Source organism: Sminthopsis crassicaudata, chromosome 3 (genome assembly GCF_048593235.1).
Source record: "Sminthopsis crassicaudata isolate SCR6 chromosome 3, ASM4859323v1, whole genome shotgun sequence".
NCBI classification, from domain to species: domain Eukaryota; kingdom Metazoa; phylum Chordata; class Mammalia; order Dasyuromorphia; family Dasyuridae; genus Sminthopsis; species Sminthopsis crassicaudata.
Genome location: NC_133619.1, coordinates 143860927 through 143880734, shown reverse-complemented (window position 1 = coordinate 143880734; position 19808 = coordinate 143860927). Strand labels below are relative to the sequence as shown.

Below are 19808 nucleotides of genomic sequence, written 5' to 3'. Positions count from 1 at the left end.
TCTCTGATGGCTATTCAGAAGTGAATAGGTCTATATCTATGACTGGATATGATAATAGAACAATTAGATATTATTTGTCAATAAATGTATAAGACTTTAAAAATTTGTTTAGGATAATGTATCTTGAATCTTAAAGAAAGCTAAAGTTATTAAGAGTAAAAAGTTAAGGATATGTTCCAACTTAACTGAACTTAACTCAAAATGAGACAAAGAGAAGACATATCAACTAGAGATACAAACACTATTTACTCAAAAACTTCACATTTACTCAAAATTCACAAGCAGAGAAATATTCAAGTTCCATTTACTGTGGCAAAATCAATATGAATTATAATTTAAAATAATAAACCATATTGAAATACAACCATAGCTTTGATAGTTAGGAAGCTATCGTTGTATATTCCTATCTGTAGTGTAGCCTAGATGGGAGCTATGGACAGAAGTACCATCCTAAGTACTTATCCTAAGAGAAAGCATGTTTGTCAGCAATTCAAGGAAATATGTATTATAGTTGCAAACTAAAAGAAATCAGCTAGCCTTGAAAGTAATAACAAAATATTCATAGCTTAAATTATATAGCACTTTGTGTCAGACATTATGCTAAGTTCTTTGTAATTATTAACTCATTTGATCCTCACAACAACCCAGAGGAGTAGATACTATTATTAGAGATACCATTTTATAGATGAGGAAACTGAGGCAAAAAAAGATTGTGATTTGAGGATGGATTTGAATGCAAATCTCTCTGATTCCAGGCCTAGCACTCTATCTACTGTACCATCCAGTTGCCTAAAGTCCCATTATACATTAACCTTTTAATATCATCTGCAAACATGAAAAATGATCACAATTAACATTTCACATATAATATCACTGATTTGCCATAGAGTTACATCAGGAAAGAATCCTCTTGATAATAATATTATAGGATCACAGATTCAGAGCTCAAAACAGTAATTCTTTGGTAGAAAAGGAAACTGAACTCTGTAAAAATTAAGTGTTAGATTAATACTCACTTAGGTCATAAAGGTACTACATAGAATAAATAAGATTTGCACCGAGTTGTTTTGGACTCTAAATCTAGACTCTAAATATCATGGTGTCATAATGCCTTCCAATATGTTATTCTGATTCTATTATAAGTTGAGGAAACAAAGGCACACAGAATGACATTTTATATTTACATAGTCTTATGAATTCATATGTGTGTATTTATGTTCACTCTCAGTACATTTCCTATTGCCTGTTTCATGCTCATATTTTCTGTACTTAAAAAAAAAACCCTTAATTTATTCCTTCCATTCTTAATGGTTATGGTTCTATTTCTCTTCTCTTTCTCCTGCCTTAGTCTTTCTGCTGATCTCTCTTGCCTTTTCGGCTGCTCTTCAGATATCTCAAACTGGACTCATCATGGATTCCACAGGATCTGAACTGTTGCCACAACTTTGGGGCTTCACTTTTGTAACATTTCTTGAATTTGTCCTCTTCCCTTCACTGTCACCATTCTGGTACAGGCTCTCATCTTATGCCTTGATTGTTATAACAGCCTTCTGGTGGGGATGGATGCCTGTCTCAAGTCTTTTTTTTTTTTTCACTCCAATATAGAATCCCTTCAGTTTCTAAAGTTATTTTCCTAAAGCATAGGTCTAATCTTGTTGCACATGTACACACACACACACATACACACACACACACATACACACACACATTTAGTAAACTCCAATGGATTCCTATTGCCTCCAAGAGCTCTCTTTAGTATTCAAAGCCTTCCATATATTAGTCTCCTACTTTTTCTGTCTTCCTGCATCTTACTCCCCTATACTCACCCTCTGACTCAGTGATTCTAACCTCCTGACTGTTCCTTGAACAGGACAATCCACCTCTAGGCTCCGAGCATTTTCTTTCTCTGCTCCCATGTCTCACACATTCTTCCTCCTTTGTTCCCACTACTGACCTCCTTATATATAGCTAGCTTTGTATATATTTTTATTTTTAAAAACATATTCTCCATGATAGCACAATTCTTGGCACATAGTATGTACTTACAAATGCTTATTAATTGACTTTCAGCAACCCTATGAATAGGGATTATTAGTCCCATTTTGCAACTAAGGAAATCTACATATAAAAGCTAAGAAACTTGCTTAAGGTCACAAATAGTTTGAATCCAAATTGAGACTTAGTGATATTTGAATATAAAATAATAAATAATAAAAATATAAAATAATTAAATCAATTCTCAAATTTAGTAGAATGATTGGTTTTATGATAAACAGCTTACAGATAGTGTTTTTTCCTACCATGAGCTGACTTTTAGGTTCCTCTAAATCCAATTCTAGTTCTATGTCTACCATTTCAGACAGTATATGTCAGGAAAGTAATGTATTTATGCTATGCATATGTATCCCTCGTTACTTAACACTTCTAGATTCTGTGCATGAAGAGTGTGGAAGAAGTAGACAGCAGCAAAACTGCTCATGCACAGGTTGTCAGCCCTTGTTTCCCTGGAGCTCACTGAAAGCAAAGGAGATACGTGGACCAGCATAGTGATCACTTCATCATTTCTATAGTACATAAGGTAGGCAGAGCAAAAAAGAACTGTCCACTGCTGAAAATGTGTGATAACCAAATAAGAAGACTCACTTCTCTATATGCATTTCTGGTTCTGCCTGCCATAGAAGAAGATAACCTGTTAAAAATAGCAAAGTGGGAGAAGGGCTGAAAGACAATATAAATTCATTTTTAAAAAATATCTCTCAACAAGCAGTGCAATATATTTAATATTGCATTTATATAGCTCCTACTATGTGCCAGAAGCATTACAAAGATTATATTATTTTATTTTCACAACAATCCCAATAGGCGCTATTATTATCCTCATTTTTATAGTTCAATTAACTGAAGCAGATCTGAGTTAAATAACACAGTATCTGAGACTGGATTTGAACTCAAATGTTTCTAACTAGCACAGCAACCTGTCCACTGTACCACTTAGCTAACTATGTTTATTCTTTCATTCATTTGATCTTGTTGGTATGGAGAGGGAGCTGGAGAGAAGGAAGTACTTGTGATGTCATTAATATGGACATTTCCTTCACAGATACAGATTGAAAAAGGTTCTGTAGTATTGAACCCATAGACAATATTTCCAGAGATGGGAAAGAGGAACTAATCCATCACCATCAGACCTTGCTTGATCTGCATAGCATATGCTTAATAAATGCCTGGTGACAAAATGAGGGATGGGGCACCCTGAAAGAGAATTTATCACTGAAGAAGATCTCACTGCCATACAATATTTGTATTTCCAGCACTTAGCACAGTGCCTGGCACCCAGTAGGTGCTTAATAAACATTTACAGACTGTTGATTAAAGTATAATAACTACTAAATTTTATCTGGCTGAGCATGTAGATAAATTCTAAATATAGTCATCTTAGGCCTTAGGATAATGTTTCAAAGTTCAAAACATTTGTCAGTCTTCACAGAGATGATTTTGTGAAGAATATCTCTAATTTAATCAAAGTCCATTTTCTGGAAATTCATAAGAACAATCCCTTGTGCATGAAAGGGATCTCTGTAGGTTTTAGACAACACAATTCTTTTGTTTAATGATTGGTATTGATTCATCTCCTCCCACCCCAAACCAGAAAGTACACACATAATATAGAACCCAAATTAAATGCAGTGCCTAGTACTCTGCTTGACAAACTCAGAAGAACAAAGGTCAAATTGTGTAGTTTGCTAGTTAATGGCCTGAGGCAAAGTTAAGGTTAATGTGGCACTAATGAGCAAGCTCAAGCCTGTTGAGATGTCTGACCACAGCTGTCAAACATAAGACATTTAAAATGTCAGTTTCTTTTTAAGAAGAGGAAATACACAACTACATACTGCCATAAAGGAACAATGTCTTTTATAGTTATTGTGTAAGTATATTTAATCTTTTCATTTTTTTCTCTGATAAAAGTATCCATTTTGACTGAAAAGGAGAAAAAAAAAAGTAAAGGTGATCCTTCTGAGCTGAAAAACATGGGATTTGTAATTTAGATTCCTAGGTCAGTAACTTTTATCATTAAAATATCTTTAAATATTAGTAAATATTTGGGATTAGAGTTTTCTAAGAAGAAAGAAAAGAGAAAGGAAGAGAAAAAAGAAAAAAAAAAAAAAAAGGAAGAGGGAGAGAAAAAGAGAAAGCTTATCTTTAGTCCATGGGACATTGTTTCTCTATATTAGAAAATGAGAAGGGATACTGCGCTTACCAGTGATGCAGAAGGGTGCCCAATCAAGATTGTTATATTAAAAAAAAAAATTAATCTACTTTTGCATTTTCTAGAATTTGGATAACTTTTACGTCTGATTGCAAATGGAAATGAATTCTTTGACCCATATTAGTGAAACAAAAACTCTGCTGTCTGAATCCACTCTGAACTCAGCACTCATTATGGTACTTAGGAACAAGTATCAATGCTGAGCTCCTCAGGAAGGCTTTTCTTGGATAAGTGACTCCAGGTTTTGTACTCCCCACAGGAAGTCTTCTGAGGGCACATTCACATGACATGTTTTCCCCCTCATTAAGGGATTTGCTTTGCTTTCCCATTAATGTGCCAGGGGTATAGGAAGGAGGGAAGGAGTAAGGTTGGGAGAAAGCGGAAAAGACCTGTACAAATCTGTTTCCATTGTCCCAGTGCCCCCTGGTGTGGCTTGTTTTGCTGAATAGCACTCAGGCCATGTGCTTATCTCTCTGGCAGGGTAATTTACAGTTTGCTCCTGTGCTGCCAGATTGTAGTTAGTTCTGTTAAAGCATATGTGTGTCTCTGATTCCCAGTTTTCAATGACCCTACACTCCCAATACAGCCTAAAAGCATCGTGAAGAAGCATTCCTACTGAAAGTATTATCATTTTAAAAAGGGTCATCTAAATCTCTCTTTCCAAAACAGCTCTGCTCAGAACTGCTGGAACAATCTTGAAAAATATACCTCTAAAAGCCTTGTTTATAATCTCTCATAAATAAGGGCTTTAACCACAGACTTTTTTTGCAGTCATGACAATAAGCTCTATACCAAGAGACCAAGGATTAAGTGAAATTGGTGTGGTCAATAAAGAAAATGAGGCATTAGGTTTGGAAGAAACTTCATAAACGCTGTCTTTTTTTCTTATGACTTTCTGGTTGATTTTCATAAGAATTCATGCCCCTTAGTCTCAGTTCTATTAGCCTAGTGGAATGTTCTATCAATTTATGAAAAGAAAATTGTGGGCAAAATACTAGTGAGGGAAGTGAGACAAAGCTAAAGCAATGCTGAGAAGGTATATGGAATGAATATAAGCCAAGGAATCCATTATTCATCCTTTCAAGAAGTGTTTTTGTATGTCTATAGTACTGATAGTTGCTGTTGCCTTGGTCTAAATAATAGTCAAGAGAAGTCATCAGAGATGTATAGTTTTTCAGTTATATTCAACTCTCCATGACCCCTTTATTGGGTTTTCTTAGCAAAGATACCAGAGTCCTTGCTATTTCCTTTTCCAGTTCATTTGACAGATGAGGAAACTGAAGCAAACAGGGTTAAGTGACTTGTTCAGGATCACACAGATAGTAAGTGGCTGAACTCAAATTTCAGTTCAGGACAAGGAATCTTCCTGATTCCAGGTTCAATGCTCTATGTATTGTGTCACCATCAAGCAGTAGCAGTCAAGAGATCAGCAAGTCTGTACCAGTACTGAACCAGAGAAATATTCTATGTAATTAAGAAACTAATAGGAACCACACAACAACAGAAACTCTAAAAGAACAGACTATTAAGTGGTCAAAGCAACAAAAATTGACTCACTCTTCTACTACAATACTTCCATCACATATACTTAACAATTACCTGATAAGCTTTTATCCAGTTTAGAGGAACCAGGCCCCATTTGAGATTATATCTTAACTAACAAGTAAATCCATTTCAGCAATCTGGATGGGGTCAAGATGACTCAGATTCAAACAATGAGAGAACTGGAAGGGGAAATAAGAGAACATTTAGTCTAAGCCCCTATTTTACAGGTGTGGAAAGACATGATTTCTCTAATTTTTTTTAAACCACTGGAGAATCCTCAGGAGGTAGAACCCCCAAAAAATCAATGCTAGATGACTCCAGCAGAGAAGTTTTGACCAGTTTTTCTGTTGTCAAATTACTGTTATACATTTTTTTATTCAGTGGATTAATATAATGATGCTATACAGGTCAATTTGAAATCTGGCCCTTAAATAATGTAAGCACTATTATCTCAAATACAATTGTGTAAGCACTTCACTAATCTTCCTGCTTTTTAAAAGGGAGAGGCCTCAAGAAGGCTTAAATCCCCAATCACCCGGTTTTGGTAAGTCCTACAGTATAAGACTAAACTCCACAGGGGATTGAATATCAACTGAAGCCAATTTCCCAGGAGTTTCCTGAGCCCCTATTCTGGAATCTAGAATTTCATTTGAACTACATTAAGACAAATAGCAAAAACTTTTTGCTTGGAATTTATTCCATTCCTATTCATTCCTATTAAACACACACACACACACACACACACACACACACACACACACACACACACCTCTTGTGGTATAAGTAATTAAATAAATACATATAGAATTGTTGCACAACAACATTCAAAATTCTTTCTCATTGGTATAATGCATTCTCGATAAAGTTTGGATGAATACATTGTTAAGATATTACCCATTGGGGAATTTAAGAGAATTAATTACTGTTGTCAAAGATGCAATAACATAGCCAGTAGCAAAACAATTTTTTTTTTAGAATTTTTGTTAGCATGTCTTTAATCTGCTCCACCCTTAATCATCACTATCATCATTTCAACTGGCCTTTCATTTGAGATTTATAAAGTACATTGGTGAAAATTAAGCTTTCTGTGTCCAAATTTCTTAAGCTCAACTGAAATAAATATATAACCTTGAGCAAAACAACAGTGCTTGGATATAAGTGTTGCAATTAATGTGCAGAATTGTTTCTACAAATGATTTAAGATGGAGCCAAGAGAATTTCAGGAAAATTCAAAAAAGACACCTAGCATAATCTAGATATTACACCTAGAAAGATCTACAAAATCAGAGGCTACACATTCTTCCTTACTTCCCACAAAAAAAAAAAAAAAAAAAAATATGCTTTATTGAGTCAGGCTGTCATCTGGCATGTGTTACACTCTTATAGTCTTTACAATTTCAGAATCAGTTCCAGGCCACCCACTATAGCTTCTATAGTGCTTTCATGGGAATAATTTCCAGATGTAAAGCATATAAGTATGGCCTGGTCAGCTTCCAGGGTGAACTTGTTTACTGAAGAATTCATTTTTCTTCCTTAGAGGTTTAAGCACATTTCTGACTTTCATGTGAATTGGGACAATAGCTATGTCCAAATATAATGACACTGGGTTCACCCTATAACCTTCCATTTCCTCAGAGAACCTGGAGAATTTGTTAACTTCCTGTAGTCAGTATATTCTAATAGTATGAATTCCTAAGACAATTATCCCTAGTATTTTGAACTAGTTGTTTCCTAAAAGATTCTTTATAGATCATTGATTTGGTATTGAACATTACCTTAATAATTCTCTATTTCATTGCCCTTCATTTTATAGTTGAGGTAACTGAGAATCAGAAAGTTTAAGTGATTTTATCAAGTTAATTATGCATATAGTATGTGGAAAAGTCAAATTCAAACCCAACTCCTCTGATGTGAAATCTAGCATTCTTTCTTTCTTTCTTTCTTTCTTATATATATATATATATATATATATATATATATATATATATATACACACACACACATACACACATGTGTATATATATATATATATATATATATACACACATATATATCTATATACTTATATAGATATAGATATATATGTATTTTTATATATGCATATATGTGTCTGTGCATGTATAACATACATACACAAACATATAAACACATTTGCAAGCAATCCTATGATATTGAGAAGCTACCTTCTGAAAGAGCAAATCCACAATACACCTTCAAGTAATATAAACTTGATATATGTCAAAATCTTGAACAATGACTTGGATTGAAACAACTTTGACCTGGAGCTCTGAGAGAAAATAATGTGGAAAGTATTTTTAAGGATGGATATATCACAATTAGAGTAGATTTCTATTCAACTAAAAGCATAAATAAGTACTATTACAAATACTGACATACTATTGAGTAACTGTTAATATGCTATTCCAGAGATTTACATTCTTGTGAATAGTCATGGTAGCCTTGTGCTTGACTCTTGTTCTGATATACTTTCTGCTTTCTTCTAATGGATTTTGAATGGCATGATCTGGCATAGACAATATAGATTTTTTTTTAACGTTGATATGTTTTGTTTTTATATCATCCTTATTTCTGAATGTCTCCATTACTTTTCCTCTAGGTAGAAAAGCCATTCTTAAACAAAAAAAAAGATGTAAAGGAAAAGCAGTTCAGCAAAACCATCAACATAGTGTCCATCTTTGACAATATGGTCCACCTACATATTTTTGACCCATATTCTAATAACTGGAGAGATAATTTCTTATCAAGAGTCTTTGTTATAATTACCAGTCAATAAATTCCCATACCTTTAGTAACTATCATTTATCAGACACTATGCTCAGTAGAGATGTAGAGGGTGGCTTTTTCATTTCTGTTTCTTTTACTCTGTATTAGATTTCATAAGTTTTCTTATGTTTCCCTGAAATCTTAATACTCATTATTTCTTATGTCACAATAATATATTACATCAATGTACTAAATCTTGATCAGTCATTTCTTAATTAAGTGAGCATTTAATTTGCTGCCAATTCTTTGTTCCTACAAAATATACTGCTATAAACATTTTTGGTGCAATGGGGCCTTTTTTCCTTTTTTGACTTCCTAGTAATATTAACAAGGTGGGATGGAGAGGTGTGGATAGATGGGGCAGGGCAATGTTTCTTTTTCAGATTCTATACTTAATCTTCTTGAATGTAGACCAAACATAGTTCTAGTATTCAACACCTTAAGTAGTAATTGATAAAGTTGAATTGATCTACAGACACTATAGCACATGTATTTATATGTAATCAACTATAACTATATAGAACGCCAAAAGACATTTTTTATATATATATGTGTGTATGTGTGTGTGTGTGTGTGTGTGTGTGTGTGTGTGTGTATACACACATATATATGTGTGTGTGTATATTACTATACTGATCTATGGGCAAAGCTCTCTGCCTTGTATTTTGTACAAAATGGATATTAAGAATAGCACTTTTAAATTATGTAGCATGTAGTAATATGTAAGTGGTGTCTGTGTGGCTAGGCATTTATCTTAGGCCATTATAAATGTCAATTTAATTTGTTGCAAAGCCTCATTGAAAAGTCCACATATGAGATTCCTCAACATATTAATCTAATGTATCTCTCAGCTGTCCGATCAACAAAGTCTCATGAGTCATGCCCTAAAACAGTACTATATGCAGAATTTTACTCAGCAATTCCAATTGCAAAAAATGAAATCCTAAAATAGTGACTGATGGTATTAGTGAGACATAAGCTTTCAATAATTTCCAATTTCATCCTTTCTCTTAGGCTAACAAGTGGAGCTGAGGAATATAATTATGACATTTTTCATCCCCACAAACAGTACTATCATACCATTTTCTTCAGAGCTCTGTATCTTTTTAGGTCCAAATAGAAACATGGTTACTCTACATAAAAATTAAAAGAAATGCATTACTGGGAACCATTATATCCCAAAATATCTGATCAGGTTCTAGATCCAGGCAGAAGCAGCTAGTTGGTACAATAAATAAAACAACAAGTCTAAAGTCAGGAAGATCTGAGTTCAAATCTCTCCTCAGACATTTTTAAGCTGTAAGACCTTAGGCAAGTCACTTTAACATGTATTTTATCTCAGTTTCCTCAACTATAAAAAGATAATAATAATCATACTTACCTCTCAAAGTTGCTGTGAAAATAAAATGAGATAATATCTATAAAGAGCTTAGCACCATCCCTCACATGGGACAGGTACTATATAATCAAGGGAAGGGAACAAAATATTTATACATTTTTTTTTAACTTTCCTTTTCACCACCACCACCATCATCATTATCATCATTACATTAACTGTAGTTTCTCAGCTTTAATAATCCATCTTCATCCCCAGATATGTGTGGCATTGAAAGTAATAGTTGAGAGATAAGCAAGGCATACAATAAGACTTTGTTATTCAAGAAGCTATTCTATCCAAAATCCCAACACAGAATCACCCTGTGGCATACCAGTACAGAGGATCTAAAGTAATTTTATTTTTTATTTTGAGATTTATCTTGAGAAGTCCTTATATTCCATGTGTCATAGACAGGATTTTTGAGAAAAAACTTAAAATGTCACAAATATTTTGCTCTTAAGATTCAATATAAACTCTTCTAAGCATCAAAGTATTTACTAATTGTGTTTGGGAAAGGACTATGAATTTAGATAATTTCCTCTGCTTTTCTCCAAAATTTCCTATATTCTTAATTATCTTGGGAATATTCAATAACTCCTTTGCCCATTTTCATGAATTTTTAAAATTGATTTCAAGCCCTATAGTGTTAAGTGGTCAAATTAGTCTGGGAATTGCTGCTCTGAAGGCACAAAAAACTAATTACAAATAAAATGAATAAAAGCTATTCATGATGCACTGCATCTTGTGCCATCTAGCATACATATGTAACAGCCACCATTTTGAGGGAGGATATATTCAAGATTCTGTTTTTCAGTTGTTTTATTTTTAATTATATATATAAATATATAAATAATAATAATGTAAAATTAATGTATCAGGAAATTTGAAAAGAATCATTTCCTTTGACTTTGCAGTGTATTTTGTGGTTTATTTTCCTTTAGGCTTTTTAAGATTAATATTAAATGGTATTATATCCCTTATACAACTAATAGGATGGTACAAGATTCTTGGTTGGTAGGAGAAAGCTAGATTGGATCTAGATATTTCTATGGGAGAATTAATTATTTCTCTACCAATAGGTTGCTTGATTATTATCACAAAGCATAATAACATTTTCATAAACAAAAATTTATTAAGTTTATGTTTTGTTTTAGGAATTTTATATGAACCAGTGATATAAAAACCAAAGCATTTAGATTTATGTAGTAGAAGTACTGGTCTTGGATTCAAGTTCCAAGTGTTTTTTTTTACTATAGGCTATTCAATTATTCTATGTCTTTGTTTTCTCATAAGTTAAATGAGAATCATAATGAGCTATTTTCTTATCAGGATAATTATAATAAATATTTTGTATATTAAATATTTTAGTACTTTAATGGATCTGTGAAGAGTACCAGAGGTGCTCTTTACACTGTTAAATAAATCAAATTCTCCATGTCTTCCTGTAATGAACTATTCCTGTCCATGTCATTCCATGAATTCTCAATATAGAATCCTAGGTCTTTAATAATTACTTTTATAAGTCTTTTATAATTACTAGATAAAGTACTAAATAAGCATAAGCTCTTATAAAAATTTGAACAATAATATGAGACTACTTCTCTAATTTCAATCAGGCAACATTAATGAAATGTAATATCATGAAACAATGAAAAAGTATAGTATTTATGCTATAGTATATCTGCTGGGGGATTAATTTGTTTTTGGAATGCTAATGAATATTATTAGTTTATTGTCTCAATTCTCTAAAACAGTAGAATAGATTATCAGATATTGCTGAGAATACCTCAATTTGCTAAATATTTGATGGGAGTTGGAAATTAGCAGTGAAATTGCATGAATTAAAGAATCAGGTACAATAGAGCAGAAATCTTGTGTTTTACAAAGTCATCCTCTATTATAGCAAATGAATACTCTTATTTTCTTTTGAAGTGTAAAACAAAAGGGAAAAGAGGTTTGTAAGGGGAGAGACATAACTTTTTGTTTAGCTGTTGCACTTTACTACTATCAGGACACACCTTTCTTTCCTCATCCTTTCTCCTTATCCCAGCTGGGCATTTCATCTATCTCCACAAGCAAAGTCCATGTTAGCCACACTTGGGAATTGATTTCTGACTTGCCAGGAAGCACATAAAAACTGCTGGACTGATGCCTCATTATCAAGGTCATCAAAGCATGTCTTGTAATTGGTACTTCACATCTGTGCTCCTGCTGGCTCTTACCTTTTTTCATTCCAGATCTTCCCAATCCTTACGTGGGTATTTGGACTTTTGACCACCCATGTTGCTCTGTCATTTTGCTTATCTATAGATTTCAGCTCCTTAAACACTGACTCTAAACACTTTGCTTTTTCCTCTGATTATTTGTGTTCTTCTGGTCCTGATTCTCTACTTGGTTTCTGGCCCAAGGCTTGTCCTGATCTTTCTTATTTCTGCAATTTTTGTATTCTGGTCTATGTGCTTTATTGTGAAATTCCTATCTCTCACCTCACCTATTATCAACTCCTGCTCAACTACTTTCTTTTGATCTTAAAATAATATTCAAATTGTAATAGTATTATCTTATCATTATCAGTCCAAGCCAGATATTAATCCAAATTAGAATATTCTTTGTTGTAGTGAATATGACATTCATTACAGTAGAAAAATTCATGGATAATAAATAATAATGACATCTGCAAAGTATTGAGTTTTCTTTTATTGTTGATTTTGTTTTGTTCTGTTTTTAGAAAACTGCTTTCATATTAGCTTGTCTGGGCCTATAAATGGTACACTTGTTTTACTTCTTTAAAAAAAAAGTAATATTTCAGAAATGAGTTTTTTTCAGCTAATTTTAAATTAAATCATTCAATGCCAATTTATGTTAACTGTACATAAATTATAAATAAATTTATTTAGGCATATCTGGATTTAAAAGAATTATCCATTTTGTTTTTAAAGATAATAGTCACAATAAGTGAAAATTATATAATATTTCATTAAGAGTCTTGCATAATCTCGTTTGAAATTTATAGAAACAGTGTGAGGTAGATCCTACAGGCATTTTTCCTATTTCATAGCATAGTGGCCTGCAGGTCTGGTAGATCTGGGTTCAAGCTCAGCTTTTCACAATTTTAGCTCCCCAGACAATACTGAAAGACTGCAAGTTTAAGTTTTTTGCTGATAGGTATTGATGGAGAAATTTCCTCACTAATAATTCCTTACAGAGACAAAAGCAAAAAAAAAAGAAAAAAAAAATCAGGCAATTCCTGATTAGAGAAATTTAATAATTTTACTATGGTAATATCGATACTAAGTAGGAAGATTTTAACTCCAAATCCATTCCAAGTGGAACGCTACATCTGCTTCAGTATACCTAGAGTGAGTATTCTTTTTCTATGCTATGCTGCAGAGGGTTGATTACATAATAAAGTCTGATTAGATAATCATTTGATTACATTGATTACATAGTCAACAAAATAGTCTATTTATTTCAGCAGTAACTAATACAAAAAAATACACACGTACATGTGTGCACAACAAATGCCACATATATAGCATATATATATATGTGTGTGTATATATGTGTGTGTCTATGTCTATATTTATACTAAATTATATATATATATATATATATATATTATTTTGTTTGATAGTTCTAGTAAATTCAAGCAATGATGAGCAATCCTGAAATCTTTTCAATACTTCCCCTATTTAGAATGCATTATTTTCAGAGTATTTGTCATCTGTATAGTTAATTCTTGATATTTTGAGTTTACTATCATCTTATCCAATGTAGTGTATAATAAATTCATTTGCTATAATAGAGGATAACTTCATAAAACACTTAGATTTCTGCTCTACTTCACTCATCTCTTTAAACCAGGCAATTTCATCTATGCTGCTAAATTTCATCTCCCACCAAATGTTTGGCAAATTGTGGTTTTCCCAACAATATCTGATGATCTACTCTACTGTTTAGAAGGGGAGTGGAGACAAGATAATCATGATATGGTTCCCACAAAATGGAAATGCAGTTAAGATATGCTCTTTATATTTATTCTTCATCAGAAGAAAAAAAAAACTTCAAGAGATTTACATTGCATATCATTTTTGACATAGAAAAAATTATATTTCTACATTTTTCTCAATCTCATAAAGCTCTCTAACATTTTAAATTATTTTCCCTAAAACTTGTGACATTCTCTATTACACATTCACCCACTCATGCATACATTCAAATCTCCTTAATTGGCACATGCTTAAATAGGATGCTTGGCTAATTGGAATGCTTGCTGGAGAACAGATGGGGCATTGGTGTTGAGACTCTGTCTTAATTTATTGTCCTGGGGTTTTCCTAATTACCCACTTAATTGGCACAGCCACACCACTTTGAAATAATAATGTACAGCTAATTATCACCCATTTAAGCCTGCTAATAGCTTGCTTCTTACCAACTAAATTCAAGGAACCAAGCAGGGAAAGGGATCTGCCATGGGGAAATCATTCTGCCTGGGCTGGTTAGACAGCTACATCAGTGCAGTACAGTTTACAGCCATACTAACTTGGTTTCTGTCTGTAAAACAAAAGTTAGTCTCACTTGTACTAGTTAAAATAATATTGCTTCTTTCTTTCCCTCCTTGTCCAATGGTTGATCACACTTGAATTGGCCTGATGCCTTAGTTAAAGGACTAAGATCAATAACTCAGCTTTTCAATTAGCTCATCATTAGCATGTTGTATGGAAAGGATAAATTAGGGGAGATGGAATAAATTCAATTACATCCCCAAGGTGCAGTGTTAAAGAATTCAGTTCAATTGCTGGGAAGGAAAAGTCTTCCAGCTTCTAAGTTGCAGGGAACCTGGCCTAGTTAATGAATATGCCCAGTACAGCAGTTAGTGCCAAGCAAAGGTTTTAATAGATGATTGCACTTCTCCTAGTGTTAGAAGCAATGGAGAAGAGAAAGCAAAGAAAACAACAGGACATGAAAGAACATCGAGTTCAACAGAAGAATTAAACTGAGAGATGAGAAGGGATAAGTAAGAAAGGGAAGTGGCCTAAGAGTTCATAAAGAGTATTAATAAATAACTTTGAATTAGAAAAGAAAAGGTTTCTGCTCAAAGATAGAATAAATTCCAAGAATGTCCACTTTGGAAATTATTTATATTCAGGCCATGCTTTGATTGCAGTGTCCTTCAAGACTATTACCTCCCACAAATTCAGTTCTTTATTAAAACCTTCAGTAATAGTAAGAACAGACTGAACTAAGTCTAACAGAAATAGTAACCTCTAGTTTCTTATTAATGAATGAAACTTGTGACCATATCATAATCCACACTTTATTTTTATTTTATTTTATTTTAACTTTTTGGCAAAAAAAGTTGAGTGTGGGTATGTGGGGGTGGGTGGGAATGGAAATGTGCTATGTTGAAATGACTGATTTGGGAAATATATATGAACATATCTTATAAACATAATAAGAATGGTTTTCATCAAAATCATTTCTTGGGCCACTCAGATTGGCTTCCTGACTGGAAGAATATGATAATGTTGCTAGTGTGTAGTCAGTAGGAGGAGAAAGGCAGTCCCTTTTGCTCTCAGGGGTCATACTGATCTGAGAAAGTGGGATAATGAGGAACTAATTGCTAAGTTTTGGAAAAAGGGAGATAACGATTCAAGATGATGTATCATTCTTCCAAAGCAACATAACATTCAGTTCTTTCTGAGCCACATTTTTCCAAAACAAGGATAAGGATACAGGATTCTTTTTTTAAAGGAAAAGAAAATCCATTCAACAAATATTCAACTCAACAAATAAGATCAAAAAAAAAAAAATATATATATATATATATATATATATGTCCAAAAATGGATATACACACACATATATATATATATATATATATATATATATATATATATATATATATATGTATATACACACACACACACACACATATATATATATATGAACAATTTTTGAATAAACAAGAGAGAGCAGTGTGAGGTATAAAATGTAATTTTTTTATATTAAAAAGCTTTTATACAAATAAAATTGAGGGGGAAATTTTTATAGATTCTCAAATAAAGGTCTCACATCTCAAATATATAAATAACTTTGTCAAATCTGTAAGACTATGAGTCCTTCTTCAATTGATAAAAGGTTAAAGGATATGAACTGGCAGTTTTCCAATGAAGAAATCAAAACAATTAATAGCCATATAAAAATGCCCTAAACCTTTAGGGATTAGAGAAATGCAAATTAAAACAACCTTGAAACATCATTTTACATCTATCAGATTGGCTAAAATGATGGAAGCAGAAACAAAAAATGCTATGGAGATGTGGAAAAATTGGGACACTTGTTCTCTGGAACTGTAAACTGATCCAACCATTTTGGAGAGCAATCTGGTATTATGCCCAAATAGTCATTAAATTGCTTTTACTCAGAAATACCATGACGAGATCTGTTTCCCAAGTTGATTAAGGAAAAATGAAAAGAACCTATATGTTTTAAAATATTTATAGTAGCTCTTTTTGTGGTAGCAAAGAACTGGAAATTGTGGCGATATCCATGAACTAGGGAATAACTGAACAAGCTATGGTATATGCTTAGAATACTATTATGCTATAAGAAATATTGAGCTCAATCACCTCAGAAAAACCATGGACAGAATTATATGAAATAATGAGTAAAAAGAGCAGAGAGAACATTCTATATAGGAGTATCAATACTATTTTAAGAACTTTCAAGGACTAACTCATTTTCACTATCATAAACATCATATTAATTACAAAGCATCTGCAGTCACAGAAAGAACGGGTAAATAGTTGTATAGAATAATTTTACATATATGTGTGTGTACACAACATATACACACATATTTGTGCATGGTGGCAGTTATTACCAGGGTGAAGGTAGACAGGGGAGATAAGGATGGAAGGAAAAAAAGGGGGAAAAGTAAGTTACATAATAATTTTATTATATATTCAAAAAGTGCAAATTATACAGAATATGTTTACAGTTTCATGTAGAATAATCTTTCTATTCTACTAAGTTATGGAAATATTTATTTTATTTCTTAATTATCTCAAATTTAATTATTTTCAGTTAATTCAAATTAATTTAAATTTAATAATCTCAAAATTAAATGAATAATAAAAAAGAAAATCTACATCTGTCCCAAGCATATGTAAGGAGAGATCAGAAAATTTATGGTTTTGAGAATCTAATTATAATTCCACTACCTACTAACTTTGGGCCTGGGGACAAATTACAGAAAGTCTCTGTGCCTTCATTATATTATATGTGAAATGCACATTGCAATTCCTGCTGTCTTGGATTCACAAAGTCACTCTGAAGATCAGATTTCATATATGGTATGTGCTTTGAAAAGCATAAAATTTTATACACATGAAAAGTGTTATTATGCTATTAGTTTTCAGTCTTATTCTACAATTACCATATTATCCTCTCAACAACATTTCAATTTTATTCCATAAATGCCTATCTACCTGAAAAACCTCTTCTTTTTCTGTTACTGGTCCCCATGTCTTTACCTCTATCCTATCTGTTCCTAATCTTAGGAGCTAAGTACTATAAGCCAATGGTATCAAAATTAAATAGAAACAAATACCTGCAGGTCCATACTGGCTTCAAGAATCACAAATTTACCAACTAATTAATCAACTGAAGGCCTTCTCCTTTGCCATACTGTCAGAAGATGAAATAACTTTCTTTCCTAGAAAAGTTAAGCCCTCCATTTTATCCTTGATCTCATCCTCTCAAGTTTACTCTGGAAAGTTGTCCATTTATTACTTCTGTCTTTATCATCTTTTATTACTCCCTCATTATTGGCTTTTTCCTCAGTGACTAAAAACTTGCTAAGTTCTCCCTCATTCAAAAAGAACCTTTCATTGATCCCGCAATTACTTCAAGTAATGATTTTACCTTTTTCTCTACTTCACTGCAAATTTTCTAGAAAGAATAAGTAACTTCTACTTTCTGTCTCTACTTTCCTAGTAATAATTACTTTTCACTAACTCATTTATAAAAACCACATGTGATCTAATATAAAAAAGCTCATTCAGGTTAATTACTTCTTAATTTCCCAAGACTATTTCTGTCTTTCACCTTTCTTGACCTTTTTGCACATTTTAAACTCTGAACAATCCCCTAGAATTGTGGATTCTCTCTGCTACCCTATTTCCCAAGACATCATTTTTTCTATTTCTATTCTTTTTTTTTTCATATCTAGATCCAAAATTTCAGCTGTTCATTGGATATCTGATCCTGAATATCCTACTGGCAAACTTGCCACGTCTTAAATTCAATTCATGATTTTCTCTTTCTCCTAAACTCTAATTTTCTCTGTCATTAACAATATAAATGATAGCATATGTACTTTTTAAAAAATAGACTACCAATAAGTTGTTTTAACCCATTGAGAATAAACTATTAGTTAAACTAAACTAAGCTATTTTTGTATCTCTAATTTATCTTAGGTTTCATCTCTCTATGATTTTTGTTTTTTCCAGTTAAAAGATTATTCTTCTAGGCAGAAAAAAACAGCAAAATAAAAGTAAGTAATTTTGTCTTCTCCCAATCTTTCATTATCTTATCTCTCCATCTTTGTCTCTTTCTTCTTTAACTTCCATATTTCCCCTAATAAAAATATTGCAGGGAAAAACATTATTTTTTTTAATCTTTAGCTTGTTTCAGTACTTTCAGTTAATTTATAATTACAGTTTTCCAGATACTTTTTTTATTGAACTACTTCATGCTTTTGCATTCCCATTCCATTATTTGACCTTGCTTCCTTTTCTACATATTTCTTTTTAAGATTAAAGTGGCCAAATTAATTCCCTAGATTTATATTATTCATAAGAATTGTTGCTTGATTTGGCTTTAGAACTTCATTTAAAAAAATAATAACCCATTATTTCTAGCTTGTCTTATGACGTCAGAAAATTCTATTTATCTTTTTTTTCTGAACTTACTGAAATAAGACTTTTCAGTCTAGTATTCAAAATCTAAAAATCTATTTCTTCTCCTCTGTGATAGATTCTAAATGGAATAGTTATTCTTCCTCCCCTGTTGTCACTGCAAAAACCCCTTCATTTAAACTTCATCTTCAACTTGTTTTTCTTTTCTTTTTGTTGAAAACTAGCTGCAGAATAGCAGTTTTTCTTTTTTTAAATTTCTTCTTTTTATGATAACTTTTTATAGACAAAAGATATGCATGGGTAATTATTCAACAATGAATCTTGCAAACACTTCTGTTCCAACTTTTCCCCTCCCCTAGATGGCAGGTAGTACCATACATGTTAAATATGTTAAAGTATATGTTAAATATAATATATGAATACATATTAATACATTTGTCTTGCTACACAAGAAAAATTGGATTTAGAAAAAAGGTAAAAATTACCTGGGAAGAAAAACAAAAATGAAAGCAAACTATAACAGAATGTAAATGCTATGTTGTGGTCTACATTCATTTCCCAGTGTTCTTTTGCTGGTTGTAGATGGTTTTGTTCATTACTGCTCAATTAGAACTGATTTGGATCTCCTCATTGCTGAAGATAACCACTTCCATCAGAATCGATCCTCATATAGTATTGTTGTTGAAATGTATAATGATCTTCTGGTTCTGCTCATTTCACTCAGCATCAGTTGATGTAAGTCTCTCAAAGCTTCTCTGTATTCATCCTGCTGGTCATTTCTTACAGAACAATAATACTCCATAACATTCATATACCACAATTTACCCAACCAGAATAGCAATTTTTCTTACTGGCTTCTCTACCTTTTGAAGGATTATATTATAATTAATTCAAGAAAAAATATTATTGG

The 19808-nt window shown here is 32.3% G+C and overlaps 1 protein-coding gene across 5 annotated transcripts in view; it reads right to left on the bottom strand.

Moving 5' to 3' along the window:
• Positions 1 to 19808, bottom strand: part of GPC5 (glypican 5) — a 1091572-nt gene that overhangs the window by 625915 nt on the left and 445849 nt on the right. The window lies entirely within an intron of this gene.